The sequence below is a fragment of the Topomyia yanbarensis genome, chromosome 2, assembly GCF_030247195.1.
Source record: "Topomyia yanbarensis strain Yona2022 chromosome 2, ASM3024719v1, whole genome shotgun sequence".
NCBI lineage: Eukaryota > Metazoa > Arthropoda > Insecta > Diptera > Culicidae > Topomyia > Topomyia yanbarensis.
In genome coordinates this window covers 66,099,005-66,105,116 of record NC_080671.1, presented here as the reverse complement: position 1 = coordinate 66,105,116, position 6,112 = coordinate 66,099,005, and positions in this window count along the sequence as shown.

The following is a 6,112-nucleotide window of genomic DNA, read 5'->3' as shown; positions in this document are numbered from 1 at the left end:
AATAGGGTTTTTCTGCATCATTTTGTGTTTGAACCGGCAACTTCCGGCAGCCAATTTTTGGATATGTTTTACAATATAGTACAACCTTGCATTTGAAAAAAAACTGGAGTCCTATCTTGAAAGATTTGTATCTGAGCTCAATCAACATTCACACGAAAAACGCATTGTCTTCTATCTCGCCATCTTAGATTAATCCCTGAAACAGAGAAAACGCGTACACTAAGTCGACAGCATGCAAATCAATGCATACCCCCAGCACCATGTCGACAATTAGCTTAAATTTCAATGGTTTTTTCTTTTGATTATGTATTCCTGTTAAAAATTGGAAAAAAATACACGAATGTTTGAAAGTTTCATAAGGAACATTATATTATTAGTACCGCAAATTATTGTACACAGCAGAAATAATAAGTCAATTACTCTCATAATCGTCACTGCACTCCACTTCATCTATCGATAAATCTGGTTCGTTACTGATCTCCAACGCAGTTTCTTTCAATAACTCCTTTGCTTCAGCAGGTAACGCTTTTATTTTTTTTGAAGACGCTTTACGCATGCTAGAAATAAGGGGGTCGGACGAAACTAGCAATCTAAAAAAAACGTCTTCCATTGTTTTGGACCTGCTACATTTTCGGCTAAAATCTCGACGGAACTTCTTGATATATTTGTTGCAAGCCTCCTGGGCCTCTTCAGACATTTGTCCTATCGGCAACAAGGAAGACTCTATGATTTGGGCTCCATGTATCAAGATTTTGTGTACACTAGTGGGCATGTAGTACCATGGATAAAGTTCGACAAATCTTCGTGCAGTTTCCAGAGCATACGCCTCAAACTTCACAATGTGTATATCCAAACCACATGCAATTACCCGCAGAATCACATAAAACCTGTCGATTAAATTCTGGTCTATTCCCGTGATGAATGCAGAAACTTGCGCGTTTTCGAAAAATCGGCGCGCTGTGTTACCGTCATTTGTGCTTCCATACCCCTGCTTTGGTATATCTACTAGAAGTCCCAATTGCTGCTTAAAATGAAATTGAATTTCCTTTTTGCGTTTCTCCATTCTAGCTTTTTTGTCCTTGCAGCGACATTGCCATTTCTTGACATCTAGTCTATAAGAAATATGCAATAAGCACTCAAAGAACCGAATCCAGGCATGTAACGACGAAATTCCAAATTCTAAGTTTTCGGAGACTACTGGCTTTTTCAACATTTGATCAATTCGATTAAACTGACTAGAAGTTGAACCGCAGAGAAAACAACGTTGAGAAGAATTTGTGTTAGTCAATGAATTACAAACCTTGCCGTCTATCATTGTTAATGAAATTTTAAATGAAACGTTTATTCGTTTGCCATTTACAATCGTTTGAAAAGGCATCAATTTTTTCTCTTGATCTTTTATATCATCGACTTCTGTTCTTGTTGCTTCAGCTGTTTCATGCAAAAATTGTAATCTTATCGGCCTGCAGAATCGAGGAGATGAAGGGCTAGGATTTTTCCACAGTACTGTGTTCTTGCTAACAGATTTATCTGCGTAAATGAGCTGCAAAGGCACCAAGCTAGTGACAAACATGTTGGCATCAGTTTTAGATCCGTCATCGTCAGAAAATTTTTGTTTAAATGTACTTTGTCCAGAAGTACCATCACAACCCCATTTGCAGAGTAATTCAAGATTATTTACGCTATCTGATTGGAGACATTCGATAAAATTTACTCGCACTAACAACAAGCGTTCGACTGTATGATCCAGTAATGGTTGTAATTTAACTTCGGCGCTCGACTCATTGACAATAATTCCCGAAGGTGAAGGATAACATTTTTTTTAGCTTCTAGGACTTGTTTATAAGGTGGATACAAAACACAATTTTTTCCAAGACTGACAGATCGTATGCTATTGTACTGGTTTTTGGAAAAATTATTGTCAATCATGAGGGCAACAGCTTCGTTACCAGAAAGAGTTGATTCAGGCTTCTGTTTGAGGTATTCTTTGTACTTAAGGACTTTTGATGGGCTCCCGGTTGCAATATCTTTTATCAAATTGGCTGCATCCACCTTATTTTCGGCTCTTAGACTCATTTGCGCGGCATAACATAACTCTTCAGAATCGTAATGTTTCCGAAGACTTTCAGTCCGTCTCCGCTTAGCTCGATCACTCAATTCTTGGAAAGAAGATCCTGATAAGGGACGACCAGTACTCCCTGCCGAAGACCTTGCGCAGGAGTCGTTAGTGCGCAAGTCGTCGTCGTTGGCGACACTGTCACAACAAACAACTTCTGATTTGAGCCATTCAGCATTTTGATTAAAGAAATCGCGTTCCGTTCTGTGACTATCATTCCACTTCTTTTTAAGATCAGAAATTAAAATTCGTAGATTTTTTTTACACTCTGCGGATAATGTGTATGGAATGCCGCCGAGCTGTTCGGAAAGCGAACGCTCGATAACCACAAAACAGCTATCAGTACCTTTACCGATACATTTTTTAATGAGCTGGAAAAATTCTTTCCGAGTGAAAAGATCTCGTTGTCTGCTACCATGCTTAGCATCTGAAAATAAAGTTACCGGTATCTATCTTGTCGAGAAAAACTGATGTATGTTAAACAAAGCAAAAAATTCACAACATAATCCTTATAATAACAATCACTGTACCATGAGCATTTTTGAATGTGTTTACACATTACAAACAAAAATATCTCTCATTTTCCAATTGGTGGCTAGTTTTCAGATATGTTTTACATATTATAATTTTGTATGAGAAACCGAAAACCGGGCTAATGCATCAATTCATGTCAAACTTAATATGATTCGACAATTAAAAAAAACTGTTAATTGTCAATCAATATGATATACGTTTCGTATTTCATTCATACAATATATGAAAGTACTCACATTCGCTGGAATAATCCATATTCTTCCGGTAGAAAAAAAAAACAAAATCCTTTCGGTAAACTTTTTCTATTTTTTCGCAACGCGCTCACGTTTCGACCTGTTCGACGTTTGTGACTCTGGCAGGGTTGCGGGATGGCATGCACATATGTCATATTTATATTACACTGAGAAATAAATATATGCAGAGTTAGCGTTCCTTTTATTGACGTCTCTTTTATTCTGCTGTGATTTTTATGCATCTTCTAGAATATACTTTTAGTAAGCATTCAATAAGAGGATAGACCGAATATGCACAATGCTTAAAATTTACAGCATAAGAAACGAAAAGCAGATAGAAAAGTATGCTATCGTTGAATGAAAAAGTTCTGCGTGTAAGTTAGCATGCTGGTGCCAGTATTCCACATGCTAGCAGCACCGTGTAAACCCTTTCCTAATACTAAAAAAATATGGAGTAGCCGAATTTTATATTGACAATAAGTGGTGGCTGATAAATCTAAGATGACGAGATAGAAGACAATGCGTTTTTCGTGTGACTGTTGATTGAGCTCAGATACAAATCTTTCAAGATAGGACTCCAGTTTTTTTTTCAAATGCAAGGTTGTACTATATTGTAAAACATATCCAAAAATTGGCTTCCGGAAGTTGCCGGTTCAAACACAAAATGATGCAGAAAAACCCTATTTTTTAACTGAAATATGTTTTTATATCCTAAATTTTACGCCAAAGACCATTGGTGTGTTCACAAAAGTTGTGTGTTTTGATGATATCTAAAACTTTCTAGAACATACCTAAGTGATTAAATCTGATCCTGTGAAGAAAACTTAAAAAACTTGATTTTAGAGTACAATTTTAATCACACAGTTATATCTTGCATTGAAAAATATATCGATAAACAATTTCTTCAGCAAAGTTACTCCAAATGAATTACTATATAAGTTAAAAGAAGAAAATTTTTTTTTGATTATTTAATAAAAAAAAGATACTCAAAACTTGTTATACCACCTTAATGAGAATTAAGGTGCCTATCTCAAAATATGCGCAAACAAATTTTATGAAACTTTTCTGAAGACACCGAAGCACAAAAACGTAACTGGGAGCCAGAAAATAGTTATGACCGTCTTTTTTCAATTTGGGACCACTGTGCGACTGGCAAACTGCTTGAGAGGATCATCCTCAACAGGCTAACCCCGTACGCGGAAGGTACGGACGGTCTGTCAAGCAACCAGTTTGGCTTTCGGAAGGGTAAGTCCACAGTGGACGCTCTCAACTCAGTGATAAATACTGCCGAGATAGCGATCCAACGGAAAAGGCGAGGTATTCGATACTGTGCGTTAGTGACACTTGACGTGAAGAACGCATTCAACAGCGCAAGCTGGGATGCCATCGCGCTCTCGTTACACCGGCTTAGCCTACCGGTGGGTCTGTACCGGATCTTGGAAAGTTACTTCCAGAACCGCGTACTGCGATGCCGATGCCGGTCAGAAAAGGGTTCCGATTACCGCCGGAGTCCCGCAGGGCTCGATCTTAGGCCCGGTGCTATGGAACCTCATGTATGACGGGGTTCTGAGACTGAAGTTCCCTCCTGGGGTCAAGATCGTCGGCTTTGCTGACGACGTAACCTTGGAGGTCTACGGGGAGTCAATTCCTGAGGTAGAACTAACCGCAAAACACGCGATCAGCACGATGGAGGAATGGATGAGCGCGAGAGGCCTGGAGCTCGCTCATCATAAGACGGAGGTAGTTATCGTCAACAACCGCAAGTCGGCACAACATGCAGTTATCCATGTGGGAGAAGTCGCGGTCACTTCACAGCGAAGTCTGAAGTCTCTCGGAGTCATTATAGACGACAAGCTGACCTTCGGCAGCCATGTCGACTATACGTGCAAGAGAGCGTCGACTGCTGTTGCGGCACTATCGAGAATGATGTCCAACAGCTCAAAGGTGTGCGCCAGTAGACGCAGGTTACTGGCAGGCGTTGCCGTATCTATCCTCAGGTACGGCGGCCCGTCATGGTCAAGAGCACTGAGGGTAACCAGTTACCTACAGAAACTGGAGAGCACCTACCGCGTGATGTGCCTCAGAGTGATATCTGCCTACCGCACGGTATCACACGATGCATCCTGCGTGATAGCGAGCATGATGCCAGTCGGGCTGGTTATTCGGGAAGATGAGGAGTGCTTCGAGCTACGTGGAAATAGGGGAGCCCGCGAGCGCACCAGGGTGACCTCGGTCGCCAGATGGCAGCGTGAGTGGGACAACTCCTCGAAAGGTAGGTGGACCCACCGGCTGATACCTAGCATATCGATCTGGGTGGGAAGACCTCATGGGGAAGTTCACTTCCACCTGACACAATTCCTGTCAGGCCATGGCTGTTTCCGACAGTACCTCCACAGGTTCGGGCACGCGGAGGTCCCAGTCTGCCCGGACTGCCCAGGTGTAGACGAAACTGCCGAACACATACTATTCGTATGTCATCGGTTCGACGTCGAAAGAAGAGCAATGCTTGACGTCTGTGGCTGGGACACAACCCCTGATACCCTTATTCAGCGGATGTGTCAATCGGTGGAGAAGTGGAACGCAGTCTCGGCTGCTACCATCCAGATTGCCAGTAGGCTACAGGTAATCTGGCGAACCGAGCAACAGACGACGGGCACGGCTAACTAGTGATTGGTTAGCTGGAGCAAAAAAAAGGCCAAGCGCAAAAAAGGGAGTGAATGGTCTGTTCATGCCGAGGCAGGTTTGGCGCAGCGAATGGCAACCGCGTAAGGGGTAAACCCAGCCACCCCGAAGCAAGACAGAAGAGTGAGTGTATAGGCGTATAAGTGGACTGCCTCATGCCAAGACGGGAGGGTCGTAGCGTAGTATGTTGGAACTAAGCTATCGATGCCTCATGGCGTGGCAGAGGAGTGAAAGGGTGAGCATCCAAGTCAGTCTCACACGGCATGTTAAGGGTGAGCATAAAAGTCAGCCTCACAGGTTGGTAGAGGCTAGCACAAAAGTCAGCCTAGCAAGGAATGAAAAAGGTGAGCACACAAGTCAGCCTCGCATGGTATGTCAGAAGTGGGGCCTAAGAAAAATGTTCCACATGGGATGCCAGGGGGAGTGACAAAGGTACAATAGAGTGGCACGATTGAGAGTGAATCAGGTGATAGGGTGAGCAGTTGAGCACCCAAGTCAGCCTCACATGGTATGGGTGGGGCGAGCACAAAAGTAAGCCTAGCAAGGA